The sequence below is a fragment of the Camelus ferus genome, chromosome 36, assembly GCF_009834535.1.
Source record: "Camelus ferus isolate YT-003-E chromosome 36, BCGSAC_Cfer_1.0, whole genome shotgun sequence".
NCBI classification, from domain to species: domain Eukaryota; kingdom Metazoa; phylum Chordata; class Mammalia; order Artiodactyla; family Camelidae; genus Camelus; species Camelus ferus.
In genome coordinates, this window is record NC_045731.1 from 14,018,888 (window position 1) to 14,039,701 (window position 20,814).

Genomic DNA, 20,814 nt, shown 5'->3' on the forward strand with positions numbered 1-20,814 from the left:
TTAAGAAAACAATCACATTTACAATAGCATCAAGAACAATGAAATACTTAGGAATAAACTTAACCAAGAAGGTGAAATGTCTATACTATGCAATATAAAAAAAGACAAGAGATAGCGAGCACTGGTAAGGATGTGGAGAAAAGGGACCACTTGTGCATGTGAACTGGTACAGCCATTATGGGAAAAGGTATGGGGGGGGCGGTCTTCCAACAGTTGAAAGTAAAACTACCATATGATCCAGGAATCCCACTTCTGGATATACACAGAAAAAAATGAAATCAGTATCTCAAAGAGATAGCTGCATTCCCACGTTCACCGTCATTCACAACAGCCAAGATATGGAAACAACCTAAGTGTCCTTTGATGGATGAATGGATAAAGAAAATGCACATATTTACAAATTAATATGCCTGTAACTATATAAATATATATAGTGTGTATATGTATATATTTCTATAAAGCCATTAAAAAGGACATTTTCCCACTTGCTACAATTTGGATAAAACTGGAGAGCCTTGTGATAAGTGAAATAAGCCAGACAGAGAAAGACAAAAACAACAGAGCATCATTTCTATGTGGTATCTAAAACAAAGAAGCCAATTTCATAAAAACGGAGATGAAAATGGTTGTTGCTGGGGGCTGGGGGAGAGGGAGATGGGGAGATACAATTCAAAGGGCACAAAGAGTAAGAGTAAGTTCTGAGGATCTAATGTACAGCGTGGTAACTACAGTCAATAATAGGCATTGTACACTGGGAAGTTGCCTAAAGGAGATTTTACGTGTCCTCACCACACGCACACAAAAAAAGATTTAACTACATGAGGTGACGGTTGTATTCATTATCTTGATCTTGGTAATCATTCCACAATGTATATGGAATGTCCAGTCATCACATGTACACTTATGTAATTATATTTGTCAACTATTCCTCAGTGAAGTTGAACAAAATAGAAGGCCTTGCCAGTTCGTGCTCACCAGGACCCCATGGGAGAAGAGGGCTGGCTCGCCCTTCGTTCCACACTGTCAGTTCTTAGAAGTGAAGGCCAAAGCCCACTGTTCTTTCTCATCACTCCATGGTCATTGAGGTTTCTAAGAAAATATCTGCAGGTTTTTTGGGTAATTTCATGCTGCAGCCAATGTCCAAGTGGAAGGAAGGCACAGTGGAAAAATTACTGAATACCCAAATCACATTTTTCCAGATTTTGCTCAAATGTCACATCCTCACCATGGACAACTCTAGAATTTTAACCCCCTACTTCCGCTCTCCCTTCCTGCACTACTGTCCTTCTTCCGTAGTACTTGTCATCTTCTAATTATTACATGCGCTGTACATTTATGTTGTCAATCATTTATTGTCTGTCTTCTACAATTACACTTAAGTTACCCAAGGGTGGAGATCTCTGTTTTGTTTACTGCCATGTTCAGAACAGTGACTAGCACATAGTAGGGTGGTCAATTAATACTGACTGAATGGAATTGAAGTTAGGATGATGGAAATTTGGACTCTAGAATCATGTCTGTTACCAACTGGCATCTCTTGGGAAAGCAATTTGCTTTATGTTCCTCAGTGGGCTGTTTCAAGAATCAAATATACATTGATGAAGTCTTTTTGAAAAATATAAAACATAAAAATATTAAAATGACATAAGAAGAATAGATGTTATTGTCAAGTACAGCTGCTTACAGTGCTTCATTTAGTCATATGAATTCTACCCTTTATTTTGCAAATATCTTAACATTAGAATTCATTGGTAAAAATGAAAAATAAATTGATCATGAAATTTTCATGCCTGTCTTTGTTGCTAGGGGAAATCACTGGCTACGATAAGATACCCAGGCTGCAGTTCATGCAGCTGGCAAAGGGCCCAAAACCAGGCAAGGAATTATTTAGACTCGGGAGAGTCTAGCTCATAATTGCATGATGTATTCAATATCATTATTGTCCTCGCTTCCCAACCTGGCTGTGTTTACTCATATAATTTTCAGTGGAAAATTTATGAACTTTATTTCTTGTTTTCCAAAAGAGAAAAATATTTTAAAAATACATATTCCCCAGGCAGCAGTGGCAACAGCCTGAATCAGAGAGCGGCAGCTGTTGCAGCAAGGAAATGATAGTCCCAGGTGGAGCACAGGCGGCGGTGGTCAGCAGAGGAACCATCCTTCACCCTCCCTGAGCCCTTCAGTCGTGTGTGGTTTCTCAGCTGTTCAGAGCACACCTTCAAAAGAGGTGTTTCAGGTTGCAGGTTGACTACCTTGTTATGGATGTGTAAGAAACATGGGATGGGACTTACAAGTGGAATCTAAAAAAAAAATAAGATACAAATCCTATTTACCAACCCAAAACAGACTCACCAACATAGAAAGCAAACTATGGTTAACAAAGGGGAAAAAGCAGGGGTTGGAGATTAACACACACACATTACTGTATATAAAAGAGGTAAACAACAAGGACCTACTGTATAGCAGAGGGAACTATATTCCATTTCTGGTAATAACCTATAATGGAAAAGAACCTGAAAAGAAAAAATAAGTATGCGTGTGTACCTGCAACTGAATCACTTTGCTGCACACCTGAAACTAACATTGTAAGTCAACTACACTTCAATGAAAAATTCAAGAAAAGAAATGTGTGGTGGGACAAACAAACAAACAAGCAAAAAACACAGTGGCTCCGTGGGTTAGGAGTTAGCAATGAATCCTGGAAGGAGAGAACTGGGGCATTGGTGGATAAAGTGCAGCCGAGTGAAAACCGCACGCAAACCTGTTGCGGGTGCATAACGCAATGGATAGAATGAAGGACACCATGAGCTGGATGGTGGCTGACTGCCCCAGCCTGAGCCAGATGTAAGTCTGAGGAGCTTCCTTGGGCAGTCAGGCTTCCCTGTGTAACACACTTGCAAAGGCTGAGGATGATTTTTTAAGGTGCAGAAATCCCCGTCAGAGAGAAAAGAACTCCGGATGAATGAGAACACTATGAAATCCATCTCTGAGGTAGGCAATCCTTGGCTTGAACAACGAGAAAATTAAAACATAAAGCCTTCAAAACAGACGTAGAGAAGTAAATATTTCTGCCTTCTTTCTTTCCCACAAAGAAAACCAATCAGTATCTTTTATTAACTGGATTGTGTCCCCTAAACTCATGTGTTGAAGCCCTAACCCCCAGAGCCTCAGACTCTCTGGAGCTAGGGCCTTCGAAGAGAGGATGCAGTCAAAATAGGATTGGCTGAATGGGTCCTAATCCAACCTGACTGATGTCCTTGTAAGAAAAAGAAATCTGGACACACAAGGAGACGCCAGGGATGTGCGCGCAGAAGGAAGACCGTGTGAGGACACGAGGGGAAGGCAGCCATCTGCAGACCAAGGAGAGCGGCCTCCGGACACACCAGATCCGCCAACACCTGGGTCTTGAACTCCCAGCCCCCAGAAGTGTGGGGAGAGAACGCGCCTGCTGTTGAAGACATCTAGTATCTGGTACTTTGCTACGTCAGCCCTACCAAATGAATACAGCACCGCTACCTTAGAATTGCCCACATTTTAATTGGACATAAAGTTGTCCTGATTTTCCAAATCGATTTGGAATAAAGGCTAGAAAAAATAATAATAATTGCCAACTAAATAACCAATTAGACGTGGGAAATAAGCATTGACTTACTGGTAATTATGCGTTTCTGGACTGCCTTTGACAAGGTAATTTGGAAGCTAATGGTATTCAGCAAGCTGACTGTCAAGACATTTGAAAAATTTACCCACATTTTAGCGTTAAAATCCAATACGTTGGATTCAAAATAATCACCCAAAACATCAGTTTCATCATGTCGGTTCCTTGGGTTGCTTCCTGTAACCGAATCTGAATTATAAAATGTCTGGGAGTCAAGCCTCTCCCCAACCCCAAGGCCTGATGCTATAATTTGGAATTTCCAAAGTGTCTTCCTCAGCGTCCATGACACTGTGGATCTCTAAAAAGTAGCTATGTTATACGCAGCTTTCAAAATATGTCTCTGATGCTCCTATAACTTCCCCCTACCTTTTTTAACAGAGAGAATCTCATGGAAACACAGCCTGGAAAATAATGTCCCTTATGCCATGGCTACAGAAACTTGCAGGTCAAAGGACTCACCATGGGAATGCTGTTAGAATGCAGACTGAGTTCAGGGGTGAGCCTGAAATCCTGAATTTCCAACGAGCTTCCAGGTAAGGAAGACGCTGTTGGTCCAGGGACCGCGCCTACAGCAGTGAGGTCTTGTGCTTCCTGCAGTCAGTGCCCGTGTGCCCTGGGGGTGGCGTGTGCCCAAGGCCCACGACCGTGACCTGGGGATGGCGGTGCTCTTCCTGGCTCTGTGCACTGCCTTCACCTTGAACGTGGCTTATGTGCCAGATCCACAGCACGTATCTCCTCTTAACTGCTTGAAAACTATCCTGCATTCTTCCTATCTTTTCGTGAAAAAAATAATGCAAGACATCACTAGGCAAAGAAATGGGGAAGACATTCCGGCTGAGCACATGGCAGAGTTAGGGCTCAGAGGAAGCAAGTTTCAGATGATACCCGGGCACTAAGGAAAGCTGGTAACTCCATGAAAGTTGGAGGGTTTTTTTTTTTTTTCCTTTTCTTTTTAAGAAATTAATAGAAAAGTCAGACTACAAAGGTAGATCGCAACCAGGTCAATCCAGGGAATTCCAACCTCAAATGAATTCTCAACTAATAAGCATCTGATGAGGATGCGCGATGTCTGTCCCACAGTCTCATTTAATAACTGGTCCTGAATTTCATCGGTGATGTGAATGAGGATGGACTTTTGTCATCTTTATTCTCTTGTCTGTGCACATCTTTTCCAACATTCTCTTTTTCTTATCTGCCTTTCTTCTTCTCTAATACCTGCTCCTGCCCTCCTTCTTCAGAGCTGCCTCATTTCAGTGCTGCCTTAGAAGAAATCAGTGAGAGATCCCAATTAAATATTTCTATTTGGGCAACAGTGAGTAAATGCCCCTCCTGGAAGCAGTTTCAGAATATTAAGACATGCTGTAGACAGTCAGATTTTAGGAAACATTAAAGATCTTAAGGAGATCATCTGGGGACAAAGGGTTTCCACCAAACACTTATGGGGAGAGAAACTGGTGAGTTGTGAGTAGCAGCAATGTCAGAGATAATTTCAACAAAGAGCTAGAACTTTTCCTATTTCCCCTGTTATCTGGTCACTTTATTCAGATCAAATAACGTGTGTTACAAATTAACCAACCAGGTATCGGGGACTGGATGCACATAATTTAAATTTCATGACATCTATATTTATTTTACTTAAAGATTGTAGAGACGTGGTCTCAATGAGGGACAGTTTCTCCCCTGGTGGGCCTCCGGTGATTTCTGTACCATTTTTGGTTGTCACAACTTGAGGGCAGGGTGCTACTGGCATCTGATGGAGACCATCCAAGGATGCTGCTGATCATCCCACAGCGCACAGGACGGCCCCCCACCACAGAGACTTACGAGCCTGAAACGTCCGTAGTGAGGAGGCTGCAAAACCCTGTTAGAAGGCAGTTGTGTTTTATGGAATAAATACTTCGATCTTCATAATCTCTACCCGTGTGCAAAGTTTCACTCAATGCACAGGAGGTCAGCTCTTTCAACATCCTGATCGCCCACCATGATGCTCAGGAGTGGTAAGCAATCATAAGTACAGCTTCCACGACGCCACCGTGACAGCTGGCAACGCATCACATTTCTGCAAACATCATACATTTCTTTGAACAAAACCAAGAGCTGACTCTTTTGAAAGCCACTATAGAAAAGAACTTACTGTTATCTTAGTAACTTCAGTTCTTGTAGCTAGGGAAGGACAAGCAACAATGGGAAAACGAAAACCTCGCTTAACGGCGTCCTTCCAGGAACACTTGTGATGAAAACAGTCATTTCACACCGAGCTGAAGTTCTCCAAGAAAGGCTGGAGGAGAAGTCGCCTCAGGGCTCTCTTTGTGGATTTATACTTGGACGTTCCAGGGCAAGAAAATCACGCCTACAAATGTCATCAGTCCTTTGCGACCGTGAGAAACTATTCAGAATTCTGAGGCCGCCACTTACCGGTGGTATTTGAGCAAAATGCCCTGCTTCCAAAACTTGAGTTAAGCAACGGGGACAGAGGATGAATTGTTTTCATTCTGAGAAAAGCAATTGTGACCCTCCAAATTCCAGGGGAAAAAAATCTAACAAAGAGAACTTATTGGATGTCAGATTTTTTCCCCCCAAAAAACAAAAACAAGCAGCGAAAATAATGAACATAATATAACCAGGATGTGTGGGCATACAAGGCGCTGAAACCTACAAATTACACTGAGGGCCCGACTGAAAGGTTTGTGGTGACAGGAGGACCCCAGGGAGAGGGAACACGGGTCAGACAGAGCCTATAAAATCAATGAAAAGGGAAAGTGGTCCTCAGGGGAAAATTCAAGGGCAGAGAAACAGCAAGGGTCCAACTTATGGATCAAAACTACACGAGTAGAGCCGTCAGCAGTGGCAACCAGATTCCCAGGCTTCCCTGCCTGTCTGTCAGACCTTCCTTCTCCCTCCGTCAACTGAAATAAAATGTACAACCTCAAAGTTGAGACATGTTTTATTCGGCAAAGTTTCTGAGGATTCAGCCCAGGACACAGCATCTCCGATCGCTCTAAGAGGCTGCTCCCAAGGGGCGAGATAGAAGCCAGGATGGATGAGCTTTTGCCACCAAGACCAGGTGGTCAAAACATCAAAAGATTACTGCTAATTAAAGAAAACCAGACGTCTCAGGGTAAGGAATTCAGCGCTTTTCTGTGTGTGGGAAGGTGCAAAGGTCTGGTCTCAGTGAAATCACTCCTTTGATGTGCACCCAGCCGTCCAGGGCCAGGGTCCTGTTCCTCCACACCCTGAGTTCCCTCAGGGGCATGGCGGGGGGCGGCGGCAGAGGCCGGGCTGCCCGCTGGTCAGCGTCCTGAGTTCCCTCCGTTCACCGTCAGGGAGGATGACTTGATGGCCACAGCGTCCTTTCTTTATGGAGATGGCTAGCAATCTTCTTCATCCACACCTCTTTCCTCCAACATGAACTCACCAGTTTTCTTTGTCCCTGAACTTCTGATCTTCCCTTGGCAACCAGAGTCACAGCACACGCACTCTTCCTAAATACATCTCCAGCCTCCTCTGCAAGAACACGGCCCGTCTTTGGCTCCTGACCGCGCCACTGAAGGAGGCTTTGGCTGTCTGTCTGGACTTGACCTGGGTGAGAACAGTTCACCCCCCACAGTGAGCAGGGGCAGGTCCGCCTCAGCCTTTTCCCCAGACGGCTGTGAGATGAAGACGGCAGAGGTACTCTGATGGGGACAGACACCTGCCTGGTGTCCCATTTATAAAACAGTCCCAAGAAAAATACACCAACCTGAGTGTAAATGGCAAATGTGTGGGGTTTTTTTAAAGCTCTGTGTAACAGAAATACTTGAAGGCACCTACTTGAAAGGGCTTGACTTTTTGAGATACTTGATTATGGGGATCAAAAGAGCCTGTTTAGCTGAGTGTTGTGCTGGGATAGGTCGAATCACTGCCTATTTTTAGTCTGTAAAACTACTGATCTGTAAGAAACTCTGCTGCCCCACTGCCTTTAACAACCTCCAAGGCTTCAGCCTCCGTGTAGAACCTGTCATGACATTTTACAGAAAAAGTGCTGCAGCATTCCTCATACAGGCAGCCGGAAATGCATTTTTGTCTCCACGTTAGGGGCGTCACCATCAAAGCATTTTGTGCTTTAAAATGCGTTATAAACCACTCGTTCAGAAAATCTAAAAGGAGGGGAAAAAAACCAAGAAAAACTGCCTGCGTGGGTGAAGGACGGTGGCGAAGGTGACGTCTTGCATCCTTTCACATAAACTCGGTAAGAGAATCATTCACTTGGGGTATTGTAGAGACTTGGAAAAAAATCTTTTTCAATCTTCCAAGAAAAGATTTAGGAAGGATAAGTCATGGGCTCCTATTGTTTTAGCCTAAAAGAATAACAACTCGTCATTCCAAGTAAGTGACGATATTTTGATGGCAAGTGGCGTTATGTGGAAACATTGACTCAACTCCCAGGCACCTTGGATGTGTGAGATTCACACTCCGTGGCAGCTCCATACGTCTAAATAGGAGCAGCTGAGGGCAGCAATCTGGTTGGAAGTGGAAATGGGGAAATTTTTGGAGGTGCATTTGTATTACAGGTTTTACTTAGATTTTATATTAAAGGTCGATTAAAACACCAAATGTTTTTCTAAAGACGCTCATAATTTATTTGATGTATGATTGAGAAAATCTTTGCTGTTTAGATCCAAGAATGTATGTACACGTGTGATCCACGCAGCCCCACCCTCACCCATAATAGAGTGGCTTTGAGTGGCAGAGAACGCTTTTGGGGGATTGGGGCTAAAGATGGCCATGTCGCCGGCCACCCCGCGCACCGCAGCTACGCGCAACTGTTGGCTTTACCAGCAGGCACGAGCGAGCTTGCAGAAAAAGGAAAGAAAGTGGATGCTCTTGAGTCATCTATAAACGATCTCAGTTAACAATGTAGCTAACATGTAGACTTTTCTCTACGGCAGGACTGATGTTTCTTCTCTCTTTGGTTCCCACGTATGTCATCACCAAGGTGATGAAGAGCCAATCAAACTTGTCTTTCCGACACTGGGTCAATCACAGGCGAAAGCCAGGGGCGTACGATAAAAAGTGATGGAACCTGTATTTTTGGTCACTTTGTGTTCTGGAACAGCTTCGCCACCAACTCGACCCCAAGATTCCGTTCCCTCTTCATGGGAGGCACCAGGGCACCAGGAGACCATTGGAGTGACCTGCCCCTCTGGGGGTCCCTAAGTTCCAGCTTCAAGCACAAATGTGTTCTAGAATGAGACAATTTTTTGGGCCTTCGCTCCTCCTAGGGTCTGAAGCCAAGCAAGGCCCTTAGCTTGCGGAATGTCAGAAGTGGACGGCACCCAGTGACCGGGTAGATCCTTACACCGCCAACGCGATCCTCGTCATCGGGCACAAAAGACCCATCGGGTCCAAAGCAAAAGACTCGCTTTTTCAGGAAAGGGTTGAACGTACATACCCACCGAGCCTCAGGCCAGCCATGCGGCTCTGTGAAGTTCAACTCTAACCCCTTCTGAAGCTACCAGAGTCAAGGGTCATCTGAAAACTTGTTTTTAGTTCAAAAGAGCAGTATCTCAACACACGATCGCTCTCAAACTACGGCTTCAGGCTGGCTGGGGAGCTTTCTGACATAAAACCCACACAGCCAGCAAAGATTGAGCGCATGAGCATCAGAGGGTTTTTTTTTTTTTTCCCTTGACAATTAAAACCTTCTTGCTCTTAAACAAACATCATTTTTCACAGGGCTCAGTTTTTCCTTTTTGCGTTGAAGGGCTCCGACCTGACAAATGTAAGGTTATGCCACATGGCAAAGTTTGTGTGTTTGCCGAGCCAAAGTACACACACCAGTCGCAGAACACACAAACCACGGGAGAAAACACACAGAGCACAGTCACTCCTCATGCAGCTGACGGGACAGTAAAACGAATTATTTAGTTAGAAAAAAAACAAAGGAGAGACCAAATACATCGTGTTGTCTGCAGAAACCACACGGATGTGACCTCTAAAGCCTGATTTGGCAGCACCACGCATGAAGCCTGGAGCCCAGGTGCCCTGCGGTCTTTCCAGGACACAGCGCCACTCTTTCTCTCAGCTTTGGAGACTCACCCATCAGCTCGGATTTGGGTCAGGCTACATTTAGTTTCCTTGGGCCTCAGTTCCTTATTCTGCAAAATTCTGATACTGATGATTAAGGCACTTACTCGTTAAGAGGATTAAAAGAGAAAATGTGTGAAGCACAGCGTACTGCCGAGCGTACAGAGGGAGCTACGTGTGGCCCCAGAGCGCCCCCTCTGCTGCTCAGGTGTGGGCAACAGAGCTAACCGCCCTCTCTTTCCTGGATGTGTCTTCATAAGCGTGCGTAAGTCACCCACTGGCTGAATTTTGGGGCTAGGTCACGCTGGGGTATGTTTTCCTCCAGACACCAGCAAAGCAAGTTATCATGGAAATTAATAGTCAGTCCTTCTCACACCTGAAAAAAATAATTGCTTTCATAATATGACCCTGCACTTGGCATATTGATTATGCTGTAAAAACCGAATTGCAACCTGGACGTCTTTACATTATGTGCACAGTTAATTCAAGTAGCACAGCAGACTTCTGACATGAAGGATTTAATTGCCTTAGAATCCACTGTTTACAAGCAGCCCCGAAAGTCCATGGCATTTAGAAACTGGGTTTCTGGGGGGGGGGGGAGTGTGTACTGAGCACGCGCAAGGTCCTGGGTTCCATCTCCAGTGCCTCTATTAAGACAAAAAAATAAATAAGCCTAATTACCCCAAAAAAATATTTAAAAAAGAAATTGGAACAGCTGCGAACCAGGCAGACTGTGCAGATGAAGCTTCGTGAAACAAGTGAGTTTAGCTCATGCCCAACAGCGGTGCCAAAAAGCAGCCTGGATGACCCGCTCCATTAGGGGCACAGGGGTTCTCCGGCCGCGATGCGAGCTGCTCCCAGGGATGTGCGCTGTCAGCACCACTCTTCTCTGAAATGTGGTTTGAGAGACATGGAACTCAACACCTGTACAATAGGAGCAACAGAAACCGCTAACATTTTTGAGCAATTACTGTGGGGCCAGGCCCCGTACCAAATGCTTCCACGAATGATCGGACGCCAGGCACCATGCGCACCCAGGACAAGAGCCTGGGGACAGCGTGCCACAGCGTCGGACAGCGTGGTCTCCGCGGTCGGGGACACCCGGGCCTGTGTGTGCATTCAGCCTCTTTGTATGTGCGTGACACTGGGCAAGGTATTTAACGTCCTGAAACCTCAGTTTTCTCATCTGTAAAATGGAGTCAAAAATAGTGGCTCCTTCATAAGGTTGCCAGAAGCATTTTAAAAGGTGATAAAGACCTCACAGTGAAGGCCATGTTAAATAGTTACTTACAGCTGAAGGTGAATCCTTGAACTTCGCTGAATGCTTTATTGTATGTTACAGGAAAAATTATAAAATTTGGTAGAGTTTAGGAATTAGGGGGTTGGGGAGGGGTGGTATGAGAATATATACTTCTTAAAGGATAGGAATAAACTTAGCATAAGTTTAACATGTGCTTGACCCGAACAAAATAGCTCTTCGTGAAATACTGTGATGTCCAGACTTGTGGTGACTCAGTTACTTGAGAAATTCCAAAAATTCATTTCCAGGTCACGTAACTGGATTGGGTGGGGGTAGGGGGGCAGCACTGGGGAAAAGAGGAGAGCGTTCAGTTTGCACTTTTTAAAAGGCCCGGAGACCCAGTTCCATCCATGAAGCTTCAGATGCAGCTTTTCTAGATTTTCTTTTTGGTGCATGATTTCAATCAAGACCCCGGAACTGACAAAGCTCTGTTATGTTTATTTCAACCCAAGACATCTCTGTCGGGTTGGCCAGGATCACACCCACCAAACAGCTAAAGCCGATAAGAAACCGTCTCAGAGGGAAGGCTGTGTTTTTTAACAGTTCCAAGTGATTTCACTCCTGAGCAGGTCGGGGCAGAGTCATCCCAGGCTTCTCTGTCTCGCATCTTAACCTCCAATTTGCCAGCCCCGGATCCAACCACCTCCTCCCGCCTCCGCTGCCCCTGCTCGAGTCGGAGCACCGGCCCCCTGCTGGACCACTGCAACATCCACTGCAACATCCTATTTTTGTCACGCATCTGTGTATTTTCCGTAGAGCTGCAGACGGATTCTTTCAAAAATGGAAGTCACATCGCTCCGTGCCTTTGCTCAAGGCCTTCCATGGAGTCAGGTATCTGAGTAAAACGTAAGGTCTTCACGCCCAGCCCTCAGTTCCGTCCGTGGAATGTGTCCTCTCAACGGCAGTCACACTGGCCTCTTTGTTCTTTATCAAACAGGCCAAGCCCACGGTTGCCTTGGTGGGGGTGGGGGGGCTTTGCCGTTTCTGGTCCACAATCTGGAATGTTCTTCACTTCTTTCAGTCCCTGTTTCATGGTCATCTTCAGAGACAAGCCTTTCTGACCGCACATGCCCTTCGTCACTCGCCAGCCCCCGGAGCTGCTTTACCTGCTCCACAACACACAGTTCCACGTCGCATGTTACACCTTTATCTCACTCTTTACCTTTCCCAACCGAATGTGTGCCCCGTGAGAGCAGAAGCCCTTGTTTTGTTCATGGTTCCACTGCCTGCAACGGTCAGCACACAGCAGCCACCCAGTCGACGCGGGTGGCTGAACGCATCTTCTGTGCAAGGGGAGGGCTCAACTGAGCTAAGCCGGTTACCCAAGGCTGGGACGAAGGCAGCCTGTGCCTCACGGATGATCGCGTTAGTGATTCTGGACCTCAGGGTCTGGCCCTGACTTTCCAGCCTTGCATTTTCTAACAGATGCAGCTTCCTACGCGGCGTGGGGCACCGCTACAGAAGGAGCCGAGTCAACAGGACGGAGCAGAGAACCGAGATTCCCTCGTGTCACTCATCTCTGTTATGGCCTCAGTTACACAACTCAGTTTGTCAGACGGAACCAGCTGCCTCTCTCAGTCCTCTGTCACCAAGAATAAGGACAACTGCCTGCTCGGGAGGAGGAGGAGGAGGAAGAAATGACTGCGGAGTTAGGCATTAGCTCAGGAGCATCCTCACGGAGTTAGTTCAACTGCTCAGGAGTCTCCAAGGAGCCAGGTTTTTCTGCTCGGTAGAAACAGGCGTTCTCCACCTTAGTTCTGGGATCTGTAACTCCTCCTCGGTGGTGCATTATGGAACCAAATGGAAATAGGACTCACAGACACAGAAAACAACCTCATGGCTATCAGGGGGTAATGGGGGTGCAAAAGGATAAATTGGCAGTTTGAGATTTGCAGATACTAACCGCTATATATAAAATAGATAAGCAACAAGTTTCTACAGTACAGCACAGGCAACTATATTCAATAAAAAGAAGAAAGTAAATGGGGTTCTCATCACAAGAAAAAAATTAGTCTTTCTATTTTTCTAATTGCGTATCTATATTAGATGATGGATGTTCACTTAAGTTACGATAATAATCACTTCATGATGGATGTGTATCAAACCCTTACGCTGTATATCAAACTTACGCCATGCTGGGAGTCAATTTTATCTCACTAAAACAGGAAGGAAAAAAAGAACCAAAAAAAAAAAAGGTACAGTGTAATATATAAATTATATCTCAATAAAGCTGGGAGAAGAGATTTTTTTAAAACCTGTGAGTTTTTAAATATTTGTTGTTTAAAAAAAAATGGGGTTCCACAAGAGTGAAAAACACAAGGAACTGATCCCACTGAGGGACGTGGTGTTTGAGCTGAAGGCTGAACGATCAGAAAGGAGACGGGGGGTCGGGTGGCGTCTGTCAGCAAAGGGACAACAGAGGCACCCGCCCAGGGTGGAGGGACCGTCCCATCCAACAAACGGAAGGTGGCCCGAGTGCCCGATGCCCTGAAAGGAAGCGGGAGGGGCCGGAAAGGGAGCCTGGAGGCTGAAGAGGGGGCCAGGAGGGGCAGGCCTTGCAGGCTCCCTTCAAATGTGGGTCTTCAACCTGAGAACCAGAGGAAGAGTCTGCACGGTGTCAGGTAGGGAAACCGCCGGATCTGATCTGCCTTTTCAGAAGTTCACGCTGGCTGTTGGGGGCAGAAGGGATGAAGGAGGACCAGGCAGATGGGAGAGGCCCGCAGGAAGGACACTGCCTTTCCCCAGACGCAGAACACGCAGCTTACACAGAGCATCCACGGGAGAGACGGGGGAGCAGACAGGAGAGCAGGCAGACTGGCTGAGAGGAAAGCGATGGAAGAAACGTTCCAGTCTGGAGGCTCTGAGCACAGCTAGATCGACTTTGCACCTCATTTTCCAGATGGGCTTTTATTTTCTTTGCTTCAGTGCATCCTGTGCCCCCACTTTCCATCCACTCCCCCCACCCCCCAGACCACGTTACTTTGGCGCTGAGTTGCCAGAATTTGCATCCCATCTCTCCCAAAGGCTTGGAAGTGAGGTGCGACAGGTGTCGTCGGGTCAGCTCAGCACCCCCTCGGAGCCGCCCTGCCCGGAAGCCCTCAGCTCCTCCGGGGAGGATGACTTAGCTGGATTCTGGAGATGAGGAAAAATGACTAAAACGTTTAAAAACTCAGTTCTCGGGGGAGGGTGTCGCTCAGTGGTAGAGCGCGTGCTTAGCATGGACGAGCCCCTGGGCGCGAGCCCCAGGACCTCCATTAAAACAAAATTAAATGAATAAATAAACCTAATGGCCTCCTCCCAAAAAACAAAAAATGAATAAAAATAAAAAATAAAAATTCAGTTTTACTGGTGATACTTCCCAGAGCGGCTGACACTACAGCTGACATAGCATCACTGCTGACGTGTTATGTCCCCTTAATCCACAAACTCTGGCACAAACTCACCTCATCTCTGTTAAATGTTACAAACCTTGCGGGGGGAGGCAAAACCGTCCAAATTTCACTTGTTAAGGCAATTTTGAAAGTCCAAATTATTTTTTTCCCTATTCATATTTTGCTAGTATTTTATTTGCACTAAATCTCTCCTTGTTGAGGAGTTTCTAAAAACCATAACATTACATAATAGGTGGTGACAACCTCCATTCACTTCATCACTTTAATCTCTGAAGAGCAAACACCAAACTGGGAGAAAATGGGAGAAAACGGCACCCAAACACAGGGGAAAAAAACATAAAAATAGGTGGAAGATTGAATGCACTGTCATGAAACTCAATAGTCGAAAGATGAGGACTGCCATCATCGATTTACAGATTGATAATTTCATGTATTCATGCATTCTTCATTCAGAGTTACCTGATATGTAATTCCTATATGATTTACATTAATAGCAACTTAAGAGATTCACCAGAGGTTCCCAACTGGGGATCAGATGTGTCCTGGAAGGATCATGAGGCTGTGTTTGGCGAAAGGAGGACATTGAAAGTGAAGGAGCTGCTGGAGACGGACGGAGCACCACGTTCATTATTTCAGTGCAGTCCAAACTGGGTTTACTGATTATGTGTTTATCTGAGGTATGGTATTCCACTGCATAAAGAAATCTGACTACAAGTATCAACACCAATCAAAACCACCCCACAAACTTCTCTCCGTCAGCTCTCTTGGAGATTTCCACCTCCGGCCACGAAGGAGTAGCCAGTAAGAGGCTCACTTTCCTTTGGAGAGCAACTAGAAATGCAGAATAAAAATTTGCTAGATAGTGTGGGACAGCGACCAAAGGAGTCAAAACTTGGACTAGATGGAAAAGATGCTCCTTCAGGGAGGCCCAGCTTTCTGCAGTTCACTTTTCCTCTCCAGGATTGGCTAATTTTTAGTGCGGAGAGAGAAACTGATAGAAGATAACTGAGGTAACTGATAGATAGATAGAAGGTAACTGAGGAGAGGTCGGTAATTCTTTAGCATCTCCAATAATCTCATAGGGCTGGGGAGGCAAGAACTGGAGTCCAGGACAGCCAAAGAAGCAGCCTGGAACTAAAGTCCCACAGACAAGGGCGATTCAAAGACTGGCATTTTACATATGATCCAGCAGTCCCACTCATGAGCATATATCTGGAGGGAACGCTAATTCAAAAAGATACATGCACCCAATGTTCATAGCAGCACTACTTACAACAGCCAAGACATGGAAGCAACCTAAATGTCCATCGACAGAGGACTGGATAAAGAAGTTGTGGTATATTTATACAGTGGAATACTACTCAGCCATAAAAAATAAAATACCATTTGCAGCAGCATGGATAGACAAAGAGATCATCATTCTAAGTGAAGTAAGCCAGAAAAAGAAAGAAAAATACCATATGATATCACTCATACGTGGAATCTTAAAAAAAAAAAAAAAGGACACTATGAACTCACCTACAAAATAGAAACAGACTCCCAGACTTAGTAAACAATCATGGTTACTGGGGAAAGGCGGTGGGAGGGGATAAATTTGGGAGTTTGACATTTACAAATGTTAGCCACTATATATAAAAATAGATTTTAAAAAAAGTTTCTTTTGTATAGCACAGAGAACTATGCTTAATATCTTATAATAACCTTTAATGGAAAAAAATATGAAAAGAAATATATGTATGTATACACAAGGCTGGGACATTGTGCTATGCACCAGACATTGATACACTGTAATTGACTATACTTCAATTAAAAAAAATAACACAAAACAAAGACTGGCATTTTATCATGAGTTTCCTCCCACAGTTTTTGTCTATGACGTTACAAACAGCAACAGTCAAGAAGCAAATTGAAGGCGTAAAAAAATCAAAGTTTACACCCATCTCATGATGATGGGAAAACAAAACTTGGAGTCAATGCTTCATAAATAAAGTGAGATTCTAAATAACACAGGCGACCCGCTGTTGGTACTCGGGGAGACAATCTCATAGGACCAGGGTAAAGGAAAGGTAGACTATACCTTAGAAAGACTACAGACGAGCCTCAAGTCTTTGATTGGATTGAGATGGCTTGCCGCTGCTGCCCCGCAGAGGACAGGATGAAGTCTCCCTGGAGTGAAGAATCATCACCCAGACTCCTCTGGTCTGAATGCTTATGCCTCCTCCACAAATTCATACACTGAAATCCTAACGCCCAAAGGGAGGGCATCAGGAGGTGACGCCTTGAGAGCTTCTTAGGTCATGACAGTGGAGTCCTTATGATGGGATTAACGTTCTTATAAAAGAGACCTCACAGAGCTCTCTCTCCCCTTCCACCATGCGAGAACACCGCAAGACGGTGTCAGCTGTGAACCAGGAAGAGGGCCTTCACCAGAACGCACCTGTCCTGAAACTCTGACCTTGGATCTCCCAGCCTCCAGAAGTGGGAGAAATAGATTTCTGTTGTTCATGGGCCATCCATTTTGTGGTATTTGCTACTGCAGCCTGAATAGACCAAGACACAGACCCTGTAGATTTTTCCCTACAAATGCTTGCTGTTCAATCAAAAATTACCCGACATAACGAAAATAAATTGTCAAGATTAAATTAAATAAAAACAGACCCCCAATACAGTCTGCATTTTGAAAGTCTCATAGGGCTTTAAAGTCACTGCCTTAAACAGGTACAAATGCAATGAAAGGACACACGGCACAGTCCAGCCGTCAGTCAAACACGAGAGTCTTACCCCACTTTGAATGTCTGGCCGCATTTAAGCCCCACTCCTCCCCCTTTCCCTCTTGCTCCAGAACTGGGTAAACTGATAATAAAGCCCACCTTTTGAGTTTTGTCTGTTTTGTTTTGGTGCCAGTAGGGAAGTTTGAGCCATTCCAACCCCAGCCCCGACATGGACATCCTGAGCATCAAACCAAGACCACTTCTCTCTGCTGAAGCCACTGTGCGGGCTTGGGCTCCTGCTCTGCCCTCCCAGGAAGGTCCCATTACGTGGGTGATAAAGCTGCTCGTACCCTCTTGGAGGTGGCTGCTGCATCGTCAGTCTTGAAATCCAAGCCGATTTTGCGGGGGGGGGGGGGGGCAGGGAAAAGCTGCCCTCTGCGGGGCAGCCACAAAACAGAAGCAAAACTGATCCAAAATACTGGAGTTCTTTGACGTGGGTTTTTAAAATAACTCTGATTAATAATAGTTCTTAAAAGGACATGATCTGATAACGCATTATACTGGAATCAATCATTAAAAAAAGAATCAACTAGAAATACTTTCTAAAAAATTGAACGCAATAGATCAGTCTCAAGCATATTGGACACAGATGGAGACAGGATGAGTGAGCTAAAAATTAGGTCAGTGGAAAATAACCAGACATGAGCATAGGGGAAAATTTATAGCCTTAAGTACATATATTCCTAAAATAAGAAAGGCTAAAATTCATTGATGTGATTATTCATTTCAAAAAGTTAGAAAAAGAACAGTAAGTTATACCAGAAGAAAGCAGGGGCGGAAAAAGAAATATCCAAATAAAAGAACAAACCCTATGAGGCTGAAATCTGTTCTAGAGAAGATATTTTTCAATTTATTTATTTATATATATTTTTAACTGAAGTATCGTCAGTTTACAACGTGTCAACTTCTGGTCTACAGGACAAGGCTTCAGTCATCCATGAACATACATATATTCATTTTCATATTCTTTTTCCCCGTAAGTTACTACAAGAAACTGAATATAGTTAGGGAGGATGATGACATTGATAAACCTCTTATAAAACTAGTCTTGAAAAAAGAAAGAAGACGCCAACTAGCCACATGAGGGATCGGAGAAAAAATAGAAAGGAATTGCAGTGCAGACCCTCACACGTAAAAAAAAAAAATGATAAAAAGACATGGGCAATTTTATGACAAAAACCTTGAACTTAATGACAGAAACCTTAAATGATAATAACCAATTCCCAGAAAACAATTTGCCAAAGCTGACCCAAAACGAAATCAAAAATTTAAACAGTCTTATGCTTAAAATAAAAAATTTAATCTGTAATGTTTAAACCCTTCCTCAAAAAAAAAAGGCTCAGATTGCTGCATCAGTGAATTTCTCCAAATATTTAAAAATTACATGATGTCCGTCTTTACACATTCATTCACTCCCAGAAAAATAGAAGGAAAATTTTCCTATTTGTTTTTTGAGGGAAAGCATAATTTTGATGCCTCTGAAGGAGAATAAAGGAGACAAAAATCATACATTTGTCCCAAAATGTGCAGAAAACGTTGATACAATTCTACATTTATTCATGATTTCTAAAAATCTTAGTGAAGGAGTAATAGAAGAGGACTAAATTAATCTCATCAGAGTATCTGCCAGAGGTGTAGAACCAACAGTACAATTAGTGGCAAAATATTTAAATTTTCTCGCTGAGATATGGAAATAACAAAAATATCTACCACCACAATATTGAACTGAAGGTCTGACTCGTGCAATAAAGCGAGGCAAAAACAAGACGTAAGGACTGGAAAAGACGAAATACAACTGTCATAATTTGCAGACAGCATGACTGTGTATGCAGAAAATCCCAAAGGATAGAGTCAAAATTTGGCATTAGCAAGTGAATGTATCAAGGTCAATGGATATAAAATCAAGATATCAACCAAAGTTTTCATATTATAGACACAGAAACTAAGGCTCAGAAAAGTGCCCACGTCCAACATGACAACTTCAAATTGAAAAAAGGGTGACTCTCAGCCCAGGGCACGAGCTTTCTTACAGGGATGCCCCAGCAGTCAAGCACTTGTTTGAAGTACACAGGCTGCAGAAATGGTTTCGATTCCAGGTCACTTGTCATCAAATAGAGGCCAGAGCGCAATTTAGACCCTACGCTTCCTGGGCACCAAGACATTTTAGGGCGAGGGTGTAGCTCAAGGGGTAGAGCGCATGCTTAGCATGCATGAGGCCCCAGTACCTCCCTCTAAAAAAGTTACCTCCCCCTCAAAAAATTATTAAAACAAAAAGACATTCTAAAATGCTGCAGTGACCATGCAGGGTAAGAAAAAGGAACAATGAAGGGGTCTGAATGACCTGAACATCTGCTTCTGGCACAAGCTGAGGGTCAAGGATCACCCGGAGTGGCTGGATTCCCCTACGTTAGACCTACAGATGGGCTGAAGGGAAGTTCTGGGTGTGTCCCGGGTCTGTCACAGGAGGGGGGGGAAAGACTAGACCAGAGGGCTGCTTGGCCCTGGCCTCACCTCTACACAGGGCATCAAGCTTGAACTTCATATATTATCTGCCAATGAGGCTGCACACAGAATGGCAGACAGACACTGACAGGATTCAAAGTAGGAGGTGTTTATCACACAACTTTAAACTCATGTCCCAGAATATGACAATGAATGTATGCATGTGTGTGACTGAAGCACTGCTCTGCACAGCAGAAACTGACACAGCATTGTACACTGACTAGACTCCAACAAAATAGTTAAAAAATAGACATACAAGTTTCTTCTATATAGCACAGGGAGCTACATTCAGTATCTTGCAATAACCTATAATGAAAAAGAATATGAAAACGAATACATGTGTGTACATATGACTGAAACGTGACGGTGTACACCAGAAATCGGCACAACATTGCAAACTGACTCTGCTTCAATTTAAAAATAAACTCATGCCCCTTTCTTTGTCCTTAATACCTACAACACACCATTAATTAACATTTTCTATAAATTCTGCGATTATAAATACTATGATTACATAAATGAGATGATGTATCTGTATGTGAATACTATCATTTTATCACATACGAATATTTAAAACTTTTGGAGCACTCATTCGGCCTTCTTCCTTTCCCTCCACTTCCTCCCCGCGCCCCCAGGCCCCTGCTCCTTACTCACCTGCTCTTTCTGAAAACATGGACGTGGCCAGGACACCCAAGGCCAGCCCTAGAAAGACTGTGGATTCCTCAGTGGCCAGAGAGACTCTAGGAATATGCAGATGGAACGTGAGGGGTGATGGGGTCCTTGCCCTGTACGTGGGGACACAGCCAGAAAGACTGCCCTAGTTTTTAGTTCTAGTCTGGTGTCATCTCAAGACGCTGGGGCTACAGTAGGAAGTTTGGGGGTTTTGTTACGGTAGCCGCAGCTTTTGCGCGGTCAAGTTGCTGACTGCTGTCAGGCATGATGGCTCAGCCTGTGGCCCCGAGGACCAGGGGCCTCCTCTGGGCTTCATGGAGGACTTCCTGCTGGCAACAGCACTGGCAGATTCACCAAAGCGCAAACCGAGCAGGTGCTTAGGGCACAGTTAAACTGGAGCACAACCCCCTTGCTTGCTGCAAGAAAAATGCAGAGCATTTCTCATCTGGTGAA

The 20,814-nt window shown here is 44.5% G+C and overlaps 1 protein-coding gene across 4 annotated transcripts in view; it reads right to left on the reverse strand.

Moving 5' to 3' along the window:
* CTNNA2 (catenin alpha 2) overlaps positions 1 to 20,814 on the reverse strand; it is a 944,841-nt gene that overhangs the window by 188,623 nt on the left and 735,404 nt on the right. The window lies entirely within an intron of this gene.